At 42.5% G+C, this 14,922-nt stretch overlaps 1 long non-coding RNA gene across 1 annotated transcript; it reads left to right on the forward strand.

The window, feature by feature from the left end:
• Nucleotides 1-600: 600 nt before the first annotated feature.
• LOC140901657 (uncharacterized) lies at nt 601-14,632 on the forward strand. The gene is made up of 3 exons (XR_012155917.2): nt 601-674; nt 12,993-13,074; nt 14,570-14,632. It is a non-coding gene; the product is annotated as an uncharacterized LOC140901657 (long non-coding RNA).
• Nucleotides 14,633-14,922: the final 290 nt, after the last annotated feature.

Below are 14,922 nucleotides of genomic sequence, written 5' to 3' on the forward strand. Positions count from 1 at the left end.
TTCAGAGACAAATCCTGACCTGTGACCTAGCCCCTTTGTGGAGCTCTTGTCTCCCAACAGGGCTGGAAATCAGCTGGATCTCCTTACATGGGGACTCTCCTGGCATAGCCAGCTCCTCTACTGTCGCCTGCGCCCCTAGTCATCCCCAGCCAGCACATATCTGACAAACACTGTGCTGGGGCTGGGGTGGAGCTGGACCCAGACTCAGGGAGCCACAGCTAACTGTGCCCAGCAGAAGGTTGGTGCAGTTGAGAATCTAGTGCTTAAAAATCCCCCACTGTATCAAGCAGAGTATGAAGGATACTCCAGGCAAAAAATGGCCGGTTGCCCACGGTATGAGGATAGAGTTAAGGTGTTTTGGGTGACCTTAACTGTTCATGCTTTTCAGCACCTGTGTGTTTTGTAACATAGCCCAGGTTTCCAGGTATTCATATCTATTCTTCCTTTCACCTCACTTGGGTTCCCTTTGTTTAGCTATTTGGCTTTCTTTGGTTTTAAACCGACTCCTCTTTATCATTCATTTTTATACTACTTTTCTTTTCAGGTTGCATTGGAATATAGAGCCAGATTGTCAGCTGCGATAAACTAGCATAACTACGTTGAAGGCAAGGAAACTTCAGGTTTACAGCAGCCGAGGATCTCGCTGATAGTTTTACCCCCTTGATCATGAAAAGGTGGGTTATCCTTCTGTTTTCCCAGTAACATTCTCTGTACCTTGGTTTGCTGAGGAGCTTTGACTTCCAAGCTATAAACTGTACTGTTTGGATTTCAAAGTGGGAGAGACTGCACCTTCCTTTGTTATTTCAATATTGTATCATGCTGAAGGCCTCTGTTTTGAGATCATGTCAGAGATTACAAAGCCCCCAGAGCCCTTTTCTGTCCCTGAAGAATCAATCAACCTAAACTAATACTTTAATGATTACTTTTTCTACCAAGGAAACAAATTCAGGCATACACACACACATCCACCCCCCCCCCCCCAAAGAAAAGAGAAAAGGAAAAAAGAAGCTAGTAGCTGAGGGGGACCTTGTCTGGTCAATGAAAGGAAGAGACGGATGTCTGGTGCCATGGCAATGGAATAGGGATTACTTTGCTCTGGGAAATAGGTTCCTTTTTTTTTTTTTTTTTTATTCCAGTGCTTTTTCTCAGGCAGCTAAGAGTTGTCACTGAGCCTGATGAGAGGCCCATTTAGAGGAAAACGAGGTTTTCTGAGTAGAATTGAATGCCTGCTTTCACAGACCGCTGCTTGAGCTGTCTGCTTTGCTTTTAAGGAAAAGAGGCATACCAGTGCCTGTGTTTGTTTGGAACACTTTCACAATCAATGTATGTGTGTGTAAATGTGTGTGTGTGCGAGAGAGAGAGAGAGCATGCGAGTGCAAGTCTATATAGATTGAGGCTGGTGGAAAAGAACGACTTTAACAAATTACTTGAGGATTGTTTTGATGGTTCAAAAATATTTCATGATGCTGGATATTGTGTAGAATCACATAAGTGCAGGCTTAGCACTTTAACATCATTGGAGCTGATCCTCAGATGGTATCAATTAACCCAGATCCATTGACTTCAATGGAGCAGCTCCAGTTTACACCAGCTTGAGGGTCTGGTCTAAAGCTGATTGGGAATTTTTCGATGCAACATTTTTTGTTGGAAAATGCCAGTTCATTGAAACTTTTTGTGGGAAAGGGTCTGGTTTCAAGCATAGGTGCTAGAACGAGGGGTGCTGAGGATGCAGCAGCACCCCTTCGCTTGAAGTGGTTTCCATCTCTGACAGGGTTTACAGTTTGGTTCAATGGCTCCCAGCACCCCCGCTATACACATTGTTCCACCGCCCCTGTTTTCAACTTGAAATTTTTTTTGCAAAAAAGTTTCACGATTGGCGAAACATGTTTGTTTTGACTCTTCCAAAACGACAAATCCAGTTTGAAATGACGTCTCCTTTGGACATTTAAGCTATGTGAATTTTGATGTCATTGAAATGATCAGAATTAAATATTTCAATTGACCTGAAGGTTTTTTGTTTTTGTTTTTATTTTAAACCAAATTTTCGGTTTGCAAAACGTGAAGTCATACAGGGAGTCTCCAAGCCAACTAGTATTAGCACTTGAGAGACCCTAAGCCCCCAGACATGCCCTGTGCTCAGCCCCATGCTGTTTCTCAAATTAGAATTGGAAAGGCCATCTGACTCCTCCTTTCCAAGGATAAGATTGTTCCCTTCTATGCTACAGAGCCGCTATAAATCAGGAGATAACTCCACGAAGTCAGTGGGCTTGACTTTCCATTGCTTCGGGCCTTTTGAAGTTATTAAAACTTGTGTAAAATGGGCCATGCCCTCAGCTGGTTGAAATCAGCTGAGCTCCATTGACAGTCATGGAGCTGTGCCGATGTATACCAGCTGTGGAATGGCCCAGCGAGTGACAAGTGCTGTGAATGGTACTTTGTTAGTAACTTATGCCCAAATTTCACTGGTGTGCGTGACAGCTGGAGAGGTAAGGTGGAGTCAAACAGAAGGGGGGTGTTTATTTTGCACCTGTGTTCAGGTTGGCATTGTGTCCATACACAACTCCCTGCCGAAGCAGGCCGCTTCTACTGGGAGGAGGAACAAGAGAAATGCAGGAGAGTGGACAGTATGGGCAAGTGTATCAGAAGTGCTTAAGCACAGAGACAACACCCCCTGACTACACCGACCATGGTATAGATTCTGAAGTTCATGGTGCACCAGGTTTGCAGTGTGTCACTTCTAAGAAAGGCCAGGATTAGGGTGACAGTGTTTGTGCTCCCTCCTTTCCCCTCCTAGCCATAATAATAATTTGAGGGGTAAGTGTAGCCTGCTATCAGTTTTATCCACTGGGCCAAATTCAGCCCTGAATAAACCGGTGTGACTCCAACATCGACTTCAGAGGAGATGCAGTTGCTTATTCCAGGGCTGAAATTAGGTGGTTATGCTTGAAATGTTTTAAATCATGTCCATCATGATGATTAGGTGTCCTGTAAGAAACCACTCTGCCCTGTGTTAGAAGGATGGTGGCTGGACTGGGACTCGAGATCTTAGCTCCTGGGACTCAAGATCTTAGCTCAATTCTCAGCGTTGCCACAGTCTCCCTGTGACACCTTTGGCAAGCCATGTGATCTATCGGCCTCAGTTTCCAGTCATCAGATTGTATGTTGAATCTTTTCCTAACACCTTTTGCCTGTCTTGTCGATACGTATGTCCAGCATTTAGGATAATGGGGTCCCAAACTTTGCTAGGACCATTAGTTGCTCTTCTAATGCTAATAATAATATTGTACCCTCTCTTTTTTCTGTATGTGTAGAATAGGCTTCATAAGCCCTAACACATTTACTGCATTTGTATGTTGTCTGTCCAGTCTGGAGTGAAAAAGAGCTCCTCTCTGATTTTCTAGGAAGCAACCGAAAATAAGCTCTCATATGGTGCTGTGTGGGGAAAATGCACCAGGACTAAAAACTGAATGTAATCCTCCTTTTAAACTGTTTGCAGCTGTGAAACATAAAATCTCTGTCCAGGTAAAAATGTCTAGTAGTCATAGCAACAGCAGAACACCTATTTATTTGTGGATTTGCATTTTCACTGATTTATTTCACACATTGAAGATCAATTTGTAATAAACAAATAAATACAAATACAAATAATTTGTAATAGACCTTTTTTAAGGTCAGGCTTGACAAAGCCCTGGCTGGGATGATCTAGTTGGGGATTGGTCCTGCTTTGAGCTGGGGGTTGGACTAGATGACCTCCTGAGGTCCCTTCCAACCCTGATATTCTATGATTCTATGAAAAACAGGAATTCGTTGAGAGGGTTTTGTTTTTGTTTTTAAATTGAGCAAAACCAGGGTTGGGTTACTTTAGTTTGTGGAAAATAAAAGGGATAAAACAGAAACCTCTGTTTCTTTCAGTGGCTTTTCTTCTTCCCAGAAATGTGTGCACTGAGGGAAGTGTGGGAGTGTGAGAACATGACTAATATGTGTATTTGCTGCCTGGTAGAGAAACCTTAGTGGATAAAGCTGAGCGGAGGTTTAAGCACAGTGAAGCTATGAGCCATCAGAAATTGATGCTCACTTTGGCCCATGCTTGATTATTTGCACACACCTGCTGCTCAGTAGACATACACAGCCAGTGCTGGATGGCTTTTACTGCTGTGACCATCATACAGAGTCAGGGAATGCCCCTAGGCAGGGCTGATAAAGGTGAGGGATAGCGGGGACACTTGTACTGGCCCCCTAGCTTGGGGGAGCCCCAACAGGTCTGTAACTGGGGTGAAATGGGAGGGGGCAGAGCGCCAGTGAAAATGACGGACCAGGGCCCCAAATGTCTTTCAGTAGACCTTGGGCCTAGACAGTGAACAATAACCACTGGTAACTTCTTGCTTTCGACCTCTTAGCGATCCAGTTATTGGTGTGCCAAGCTGGCAAGAATTAAAATGGGGACATATGGGGCATAGTGTGTACATTGGACTAACTAATGAGTGTGCAGGTGTGCTACTACCCTCTGCTGGGCAGAATGAAAACTCCTTAACTGCACATCATAGGCTCTGTAGTGCCCATAGATTTCGCTTTAGCGGTTAGGGCCTGTGCAATAATAATAACACATTTTAAACTTTAATGACATTTCCCATCAAAATTTGAATTTTGAAAATAAAAGGAAAATCTTCGTGACATTTTTCTCCTGTTTTTCAGCCATCTCTAACTAATACTAATAGCCCGCACAAAGATTTCAAAGGGCTTTAAAAATGGGTAAATATCTCTATTTTAAAGATGGGGAGACTGCCTCTTACATAGTTGTTTGAGGCTGATTCCAAACATTTCAGGTGTGGCCAGCAGCTTTGGATACTTCCATTTTTGGGTTTCCATCTTAAGACACCTGGGGCCTGATTTTCCAAAGTGCTAATCTCCCACACTTCCAGTTGAAATCAATGCTCAGCTCCTCCAATAGTCTCAAGTTATGTGCAGAAAAAGGGTGGTGCCCCAAATCAGTGGCCACTTGTGAAAATATTGGCCTAACTAACTTGCTGAAGGCCATATAGTGAAACAACAGGAGAGGGGACAATAGAATCGAGGAGTCCTGACTCTGCCTAGTGCTCTGTATGGATTACTCTATTCTCTCTAACTCCGTTGCCTGCTGGTAAATCACCTTTTAGAGTTTACAGTTAGGAGTTATGCTAAAATCTGGCTATGTCTACATTTGAGCTGGGAGGTGTGATCCCCCGCTTGTGTGGATGTACCCAAGCTAGCGCACTAAAAATAGCAATGTAGCTACAGTAGTAAGGGCGACATCTCAGGCTAGCCACCCAAGCACAAACCTGCCCAGATCCCAGGGTATGTACTTGGGCGGCTAGCTGCCCCTGCTACCCTGGCTCCATGGCTGGTTTTAGCATGCTAGCTCAAGCAGAGCTAGGGTAGGTACGTCTTCATGAGCTGGGAATCACACCTCCTAGCTCAAATGTTAGATGTAGCCTCAGTGGTATTGATTCACAAGGGATTTGCCATGTGTGTCAAATTTTGGTGTAAAACATCTGTTTTCCAACCAGATGTAGTCTGCTCATCTGTGAATTTCGCCTTCACTTTGAGTTTCGTCTTCAACCACTCTCCTGAACTCATTCAAAGTTTGACCTTGCCCAAGCAGAATCAAGTGTTGGGCCAACTTTTGGAAGGCTGGAAAATATGGGGTGTTTAAGGCGGGATTTGTACAATCAAGCAAAATTGAAAACCGAATAACAGGAAGCAAAACTAGACACACAAGTGTGGAGGGAGCCTGAGTATTTCTCTGATCGGTTACAAAAGCATCATTGCTTTATCATGTTGCTCTAAAGCAGGGGTCTCAAACACATGGCCCGCGGGTGGCCCACAGGGTTATTTTCTGCCGTCCGCCAGCTCCCCGTGGCCCCCCCCCCACCTCCCCCAGCGTTTATCTAGAGCGGCTCCAGCCTGGCGCGCACCGGGGTTTTGGAGAAGGGGTTGGAATGGGGCCAGGGAAGGGGTGGGAAGAGGCAGGGCAGGGGCGGGGCCTCATGAAAGGGGTGGAGTGGGGGTGGGGCAGCGGGCGGGGCAGGTGTGGTCAGTGGTGCGGCCCTCGGGCCAATGTACTAGTCCTCATGTGGCCCTTGTGGTCATTTGAGTTTGAGACCCCTTCTCAAAAGGTTGGTCCCTCTCTGTGCCATGTTCCCTGTGATAGATGTGGGTGACTAAGATTGATGGCTGTAAAATAAATAGTGTTGATGACACATTATATAAGGCTCATTAAAAATTGCGAGTGTGACAGATGCTTGGGAAGGCATCAGTCATTTTCTTTTTTCTATTAATATGCATTTCCTTGGCTCAGGCTTGGACTGTATTCAAGAAATGTGTGACAAGGGGCCAGCAGCAGACCAGAGAAGGCTTTTTGCAATTTAGCAGATTTGAGCTGAAAAAAAAGTGCATTTTGCTTTCGGGTTGGACATTTTGGCATAAAGTGAGCTTAGGTTTGTGTCTTTAAATAAAATCAGACCTGGTTCCAGGTCAAATCCTGAGCTGGTGTAAATCAGAGTGTGGTTCCTTAGAAATCAGTGGAGCTTTGCTGATTTACACCAGTTGAGGATCAGGCCTGGGAATAATATTGGGGCAGGGGGAACTCAACAAAAACCCAGCCTCCAGCCATAAACACAATATGGACCAAGGCCTAAACATTATTAAAGCAACTATCTCCCTTCAGGACAGGTTTGCTTTATAATGCTTTCTTGATTACACTTCCCCAAATCTGGGAGAACTGAATAGTGGGCTGATTATCCATGGACCATGATCTAAATCGGGATGAAACTGTTCCCATTGTAAGTGACTGATGAACTTTGCATATTCATAGGAAGGGAAGAGTCACTTTCCTCCTTAATACTCCTCCTCCAGACCTGCTTGGGGCCTGATCCAAAACCTATCAAAGTCAATGGGAGTCTTTGTTTTGGCTCCTCATGTGATCCACATTCCCATATCTGACCATGAAAGATTTGTTTTATATATATTAAAAAAAAAACAACCTTGAAGAAGCTTCTGTAATATTAACAATTAAAATGATCACAGCCCAAAATTGCTGCACAAGGTACACTGAAAGAACCCTAAGTAGCCAGATCAATAACTTCAAGTTCAGAATAGGTAGCCAGAGCAGATGAAAAAGAAAGCAACAAAAATGCTATTTCCATGCAAACTTCCAGCATAAGAAAATAAGCAATAAAAGATGCCAAATGTATAATATATTGGCAGAATTGTTTCCAATTGGTTAAAAAAAAATCTGAGATATGTCCAAATCCTTTTATATAATGCTACTGTGGGGGTAGACATTGATAGCTTCACTCACATTAAGTACCCATTGACTTTAATAGGACTTCATATAGAGTAAAGACATTGCTTTACTGTGAGCATTACTGGCTGTTGGTGGATAGAGTCACAGAGAATCAGACTTCGCAAAGGGATTTGTTTTGGCAAATACACTTCATAGAGGGCCACACTTGCTTAGTATTGTCAGCATACCATAGACTATTTGAACAAACGCACAGCATGCATTTGTCTCGTGATTCAGCTATGACAGACTTTTCTCCCAGCTTTTTAATTAGCACTCATTTACTAAGCATTAAACCATCTTTTCCTTTAACATAAAGATCACCCCTAGGAGCCACACATTCCAAAAGATAATTGCACCTTGTAATTTTGATGCTTCAACAGTTTAGACTGAAATATTGATGGTAATATTACAGTGTTGCCGGATTGGGTTTTTTCTGAGCACATTTACTAATCTTTTAAATATCTCTGTGTCATAAACTTTAATACAAACTCCAAATCCAGTTTGGCAATAAAAGTTTAGTGGTTTTGGATTATGCTAATCAATCAAAAGCATTTCAGGCAGATTTCTGTTTTCAAAGATGAAAGAGGCAGTTAACATAAAGTATTGTAAATACAAATTTATGATGGATCTACATTAGTGATTGAGGAACCTCAAGAAAAAAAAGGGGCTAGATTATAAACTTGTAACGCTACTGATTTGCACAAGATTCTGTCTTTATGGCGACTGAAAGTTTTCATGAAACGTTTAGTAGGAATAGAATCAACTCTGAGCTGTGCCCCAGGAATTGCAAATGGATATGTAAATCCAATGAAAGTATATGGAAAAAATCAGGAAAATCATTGGAAAAGAAAATCACACTTAAACCCTGGCCTCTTGAATAGCAGTCAATGGCCAACTTTTCTGTTCGTGTGTTGGAGATGGAGGACCACTAAAAAGTGCATAGTAGAGAAACAGCATTCGGTCCTGAATTTATACAAGATCTGATGGTTGCTGGAGGGAATGCAATGGGGGAAAGCATATTTCTCCTCATTTGGGAGGGATTCCCTAAATTACAGAGAGTTGCCTCACAGATCACTGAATTAATTGATAGATAGATAGATAAATAATAACTGACCTTCATTTACCTTTAACATTGACCTTCTATCTCTTAGTGGTTCTAATGGGACTTCCAGGAAAGGATTATTGTCTTTTGAAAAGCATCAAATGAATTTCACATCTTCTAGTGTCAGACAGCTGGTCTTTGGCACAATTATGAAGAAAGGGTAGAATTCTCAGCTACAGAATCAGGCAGTCTTATTCTCACACAGCAAGACACAAGGGGCTCTCACTGAAATCAAGGGGAGTTATTTGTAGTTTATGCAGTGCAATTGGGAGCCTTTGTTTTGTAGGATGAGCAATCTCCTGGTTATGGACAAAAAGATGAATGATCAAAGAAAAGGGGGAAGCCACTTTGAATGGTTTGGTGTATGGTTCAGATACAAACAAAATGACTCTAGAGAAAGAAGTCTGAGACCTAGCGAACGTTCCTTTATTGGGATACAAAGTTCTCTTTGGTAATGTATTTGCAGGACAACACACTCTTGCCTTGATGTTCTGGAGGTATTGCTGCGTGTTTCATGAAGCAGTTTTCTGCATCACTCTGTTATGTTTTCAGTTGGTCTGTAGGCTCACCCACTAGATCTTTAACCTAGATTATTTTTGCAGTTTTATCCCATGTTCTATCTGTTGTGTCTCGCATTGTTCTCCCTGTTTTCTCTCCTGAAAAATTAAATAGGACTTGTGAAGCTGGTAATGCTGCACCCTACCAGTTTGCCTCAATGCTATCCTGGAGGGACCCTTTCATCAACAATGGGACATAGTCCAGACTTTCTTCCCATTTGGCTTTTGGCTTCTCTGGCAAGGCTGCCAAGGAGGATACACATTGAGATCATATTGTTGACCTCTATCCAGTAGGAACTGGAGTGAGACCATCATTTCATTTCATATAGGTCTCCAGGGACAATCAGATGGAGATGACTGTCCATACGTGTGGGCTGGATTCGAACTAATGTCCTAAAATGAGTGTCCTTACTCCATTACCCATAATGCTTGCTGTGCATTGCTCCAGTTTGCCCCTCAGAAAGGCTAATGCACAACCAGTTAGTGACCCCCCAGGACTATTCTACTTTGGCTGGTTGCCACCTTTTCTGGCAAGTGTACAGCTCATGTCTTGCACTGTGCCAGACATACTGTTCGTGGTTCATTTTCTGCTCTGAGCTTGGCTGCTCAGCAAGGCTATATATACACCGGTTGTATTCATGTTACATACAATCTGACGCTCACTAGATAGTCTTGGGATTAACAAGGCACCCACTGCTATACAACTTGTGTTGGAAGCCAGAAGAGCTGGTGGTGAATCTCATGCCTTCCTTTCTCCTGAAAGTCTTCAAGTTTCTTTTTGGCACGTAGATGCAATCAGGCACAAGATACTTATACTGTCAAGGCTTCTTGCGGAATAGATGACATTTATATTATTATACAGTTTACTGATCTGAACATACCATTGCCTTGCCCTTATAGCCCAGGGCAGGTTCTAATCAGCTTGTGTGTAGGCACCAGGCCATCTGAAAGTCTAAGCATGAGTAGAGAGAATTTGTGCATCAGCTGTGAGTGTTGAGTGAACATGATTTCCAGCTGAAGGCATCCAAATGTGTCTGCATCCTGAGCATGCATTTCGGTGGTTTAAAAGAGAAGCGCCAGCCCTAAGGATCTTACATTTTAAATAAAACCGATATCTATTCTGCAGTCACTTCAGGTGGTCTTCATTCTAGGATCAGATCCTCAGCTGGTGTAAATTGGAGTAGCTCCATTGAAGTCTTTGGAACTACACTGATTTACATCGGCTGATTTCTTTTTATTACTTCACAAGGAAATTGCAGTCTAGAACTTAGCACATGAGGCTAGGAATCAGGGCTCCTGCATTCTAGTCACACTTCTGTCACTGGCTTACTAATTTACCCCAGGAAAGTCACTTACTAACTTCTGTGTCTTGCTTTTCCAGTTGTTAAATGGGAATAATAATACGTATTGCCTCATGGGGGTCTGGGGCGATTTGCTGTTGGCCGAAGTTTGGAATCATTGAGCTCATTGGATAAAAGCTTTGAGATCATTGGATAAAAAAAACTGTCTAGGTGCAAATATTATTTCTTTAGAAACATTCGCGACCCTACTGAGTATAATCTGTACTAATCAGCAGGTGGCGTGAGGCTGTTGGTGTGGACATATGTGTAAGAAATAACATAGAGCACAAATCTTCCAGTTAGCCCTTGGACCTTATTCTGTTCTTACTGTAAATCAACAGTAGCTCCATTGAAAGAGGTTATCCTGGTATAAAACTGGTGCAAGCACAAAGAGGGTCAATCCTATTGGACCTGATTCTGATCTGAGTGTCAGCAGTGTAATTTTACCGGCTTCAATTGAGTTACCACTGATGTACATCAGAATAAAAGGCATCAGAATCACGATATTGCTACATTGCTTACTGTACTGTACATTGCTTATTGAAGTTCATTGTTTATCCTTAGATTTATTATAAAAATAAAATTCCAGGCTTATCTAATTTTTTAAGAAGTCTTTAAAATTCGCCAGCCACGGAATTTGGTTCCAGACACTATGTGGATCCTGGGGTTTGATTTGGACCATTATAAATCTCTTTCTCAGTGTAGATATGGATATGATGCTCATCAATGCAGTATTGGAGCACTGCACATATATTACTGAATTTATCGTCACAAAATACCCTCTTGTAGGACAGGAGTATGAACTCTACTTTACAGACAGGGCATGGAAGGGCCCAGATTTGTAAAGGTGTTTAGGTACCCTGGATTCTAAAAAGGTTTTGGGAATCCCACTAGGCAACTACCTGCATCTCTAGGCTCCTAAATACCTTTACAAGTCTGGCCCTAAGGTACTTGCCCCTAGTCACCTAGGAAGTCTGTGGCAGAGCCATGAATTCATGCAGATTTCCTGAGTCCCAATCCAGTGCCTTAACCAGAAAAAAAATGCGAATAAAAAGGTTACATGTGTAATTTGAATCCAAATTCAGGCTCGGAGTTCTGAACAGCCCTAAAGTTTGGAGAACGTTTTGATCAATCTCTAGTTTCTTTTTAATTGACTCACAGTCAACTACAATGATCTACAGTGATCTGTGTAGTAAGCAGCAGCTGCTTGTTAACCTATTTCAAAGATGGATTGGGAGTAAGGACAAGTAGGGGATAGAGGGAATGCATACACAGAGACACACCCATTGCCGAATAGGCCATCTCCTGTTACTATCTCATCAGGTACTACAGTGAATGAAGCTGTTGTGTGTCATTTCTAAGTGTTGCCTATCCAATGACGCAGTTAAGAAAAAATTCAGAAAGATAATTTACAAATTTGTATTTAATATGGGACCTTGTTCCAGCTATTCTACTCCTGATAGTGCAGAAAATACACTCAGTTCGATCTCCTGCATTAAATCGAATATCCTTGTTTGACACCATTTTCTTTTCCTTTCTCCCTCTACTTTCCTTTACACTATCATTTAGTTGGATTTTTCCTTCTCAGTTTATATTTTTTTGGCCAAAGTTTCAAGAAAGATTGCCCGATTTGCATTACATTGCACGTAACAAATTGCACTTGCAAGCTTCTGAATTTACAAGTGCAAGTGGTGCTTGCATGGGAAAACGGGGTACTTTCTTTGTGCAAAAGGGGCAGGTTCAAATTTGGAAGCTGTGTGGAAGTTCTGCTGACAGTTTGGCCCCTGCCATTCAATAAGCATGTGATAATTTTCTTTCCAGCAGGGGTTTTTATTCACAGTAGAATACACATTACAGTATGTGCTGTACCATCATCTACACTTGGGCATAACAAATAGTGACATTTGCAGAACAGAACTATACTGATGTTATATTGTAAATGTGTTACATTTAATAAGAATTAAAGTTTTTTTAAAAAGGGGAGGAGGATAATTTTCCAGAGTCAAATTAAGGGAACATTGATTTGATCTAATTGCTGTTTTCATGTAAGTGTGTAACTGAAACCAAGCATGTGATTCAAAGCAGTGTATACACAGTATTAACTAGAGTCTTGGGTCTGATCCAAAGCCCATTTAAGTTGGTGGGTGTCTTTCCTTTGACTTCAACAAGCATTGGATCAGATATTAGAAGAAATGAGAGAGATCCTGTGATTTAAAACTAAACCAACACGAGCTAAGGGATGGGAGCTTCTGAGGTCTAATTCTGGCTCTAATGCTGACACACTGGCCTCACGCAGGTCACATCCGCTTTCTGTCTCACTTCACCTGTCTGTAATCTGTCTGTTTCGCATCACCCATTGCTTTGAACATATACCAGTACCATAAGAAAGCTGGATGTTATTACTGGAGATTCGGCATCTGCAACACACATGTTCACATGCACGCTATTTCCCTTGAAAAGACGGTGATGGTTGTTTTTGGTTTGGAAGATACAAAAATGATCTAGTCCGTGGCTTGTGCAAATCGTTACAGCTTCATTGACCTCACTGGAGCTGCACAGTTTTACACCATCTGAGGATCTGGCCTAAGATAGTATCATAAGACTCTGTCAGCTCCAGTTATAAACCATTCACAACGCTTGAGTTTAACTTGTATTCATTTCCCTCCATTTAGCTGGATGTCACATGTCAACAACATAGAGCAAAGGAGTGGGGAAAAGAGAGGTGTGTTTTTAAGCAGGCCAATGGAATGAAATGTAAGTAAATTAGTTTTCCAGTAAATATATCCTGTAAGAATATTATTGTGGCATATTAGTTTTATGTAATGGAGGATACGGTGGAATATGCATATGGAAATACCATTAAAGTTCAAAGAAGACACAAAGCTGCTTGCATCTAAAATATAGGGTCTGATTCTCCGCTCACTTGCATCAGCTTTATGCTGGTGTATCTTTGCTATCTTCAGCACAGTTAGTCTTGACTTACACTGACATAAGCTAGAGGAGAATCAGGCCCAGCAAGTTCTGAAGTAAGGCCCCTGATTCACTGAGGTAAGTATATGATGGATTTTATATAGGGCTGGCTGGAAAACAACTATTCTGTTTCATTAGAAATTTCAAGATTTTGGCATTTTCTTTAGTTCCAAAGTGGAACCCTGAGACTTTATGAATTTGTTTGAGAAGGGGGAGAGAGCCCCCCAACCCAAAATATCCAAGTGGTTCGGGCACTCATGTGTGATGTGGAAAATACAGGTTCGTCTTGATGCTCTTCCTGATTTGGGGAAGGGACTTGTACCTGGCTCTTCCACATTGCAGGTGAGTGGCTGAACCATTTGGCTGTTCTGGGGTGGGTCTCTCTCTCTCTCAGATTACATCCTGGTCTGGAGAAACCTTCCCAGCATTTTCATTGAAACCAATACGCATCTGTGAAACATTTTTCTTTTTGGCGGAATGGCATTTTCTGATGGGAAAAATCGTTTTGTTGACATTTTTTCAATCAGTTCTATCTATAAGTCCACACATAGTTCCACTGAAGTCAACTGGACCATTTACATGTTTAAAGTTAGCTTAAATATGTTGGTGAACTGGGGGCTATGAGAATTGATGGGCCTGATACTGTAAGGTGCTGTGGACCTGTACCTTTAATTGATTTGAAGCCCCTAGTGGGTAAGCGTCCGTGAGCTACAACCATCAACCTAAAACGGTTGCATAGTAGGGCAAGTCTCCAAGCATTGCTATTGGTAGAGAAATTAATGGAAAAGAGGGAAATCATAAATTGTACACCGGTATATAATATATTAGTGGTTTAGGCTGGATAGTCTCATCATTCAGAAACTAGACTGAGTGAGCACAGCCAGTCAGAGTTTGACATTGCCAGTTCATCCCCAGCTCTCCCTATTTAATCATCTTCTGGAGCTCCCTCAACAGAGGGTGGGGCGACGGGGGGGGGGGGTGAAGATGGTCAGATGTTATAAAATACACGTCAGGCTTGCTGTGAGTCATTGCAGGGAGTCTGTCTAGTGGAAGCACATCTAGATTAGTAAAGCACTCAAGAGCAAGACGTCCAGCCACCCCTGCCCATAAGACATCAACATGCTCTCCTTTACTAAGGGCTGCAGTACAAGCAGAAATCCAGCTTTTACTTTCTAGCAGTTTCTTTGGCTAGGCCCCGTCTAGCAGCATTATGGCTGATGAAAGTCCCAGAATGCACCTGGATTCCACCTCCTCAGGTCTGAGTTCCCCTTTCTCCTAGGAACTAAGAACACCAGTGAAGCCCACCTCTTCCCAAAACAGGAGCTGTGTCTGCGCAAGCTTCTTCCCACTCCCGACCTGCTCTGCCAATGGACCTAAAAGAACTAGCGGTGAGATGTTCAGGCTTCAGGCTGCTTCAGTCAATTGTGACAAGTTTTTTTCCCTTTGTGATATAGATCCCTATCTACTAGGAATTGAACCAGCGGTACCAACTTTTTCACACCGGCCACTGAACAGCCATTGGATGTCAAGTAGCAGGGAGGGATAGCTCAGTGGTTTGAGCATTGGCCTGCTAAAGCCAGGGTTGTGAGTTCAATCCTTGAGGGGGCCATTTGGGGCAAAAATTGGGGATTG

The sequence above is a fragment of the Lepidochelys kempii genome, chromosome 22 (assembly GCF_965140285.1).
Source record: "Lepidochelys kempii isolate rLepKem1 chromosome 22, rLepKem1.hap1, whole genome shotgun sequence".
Lineage (NCBI taxonomy): Eukaryota > Metazoa > Chordata > Testudines > Cheloniidae > Lepidochelys > Lepidochelys kempii.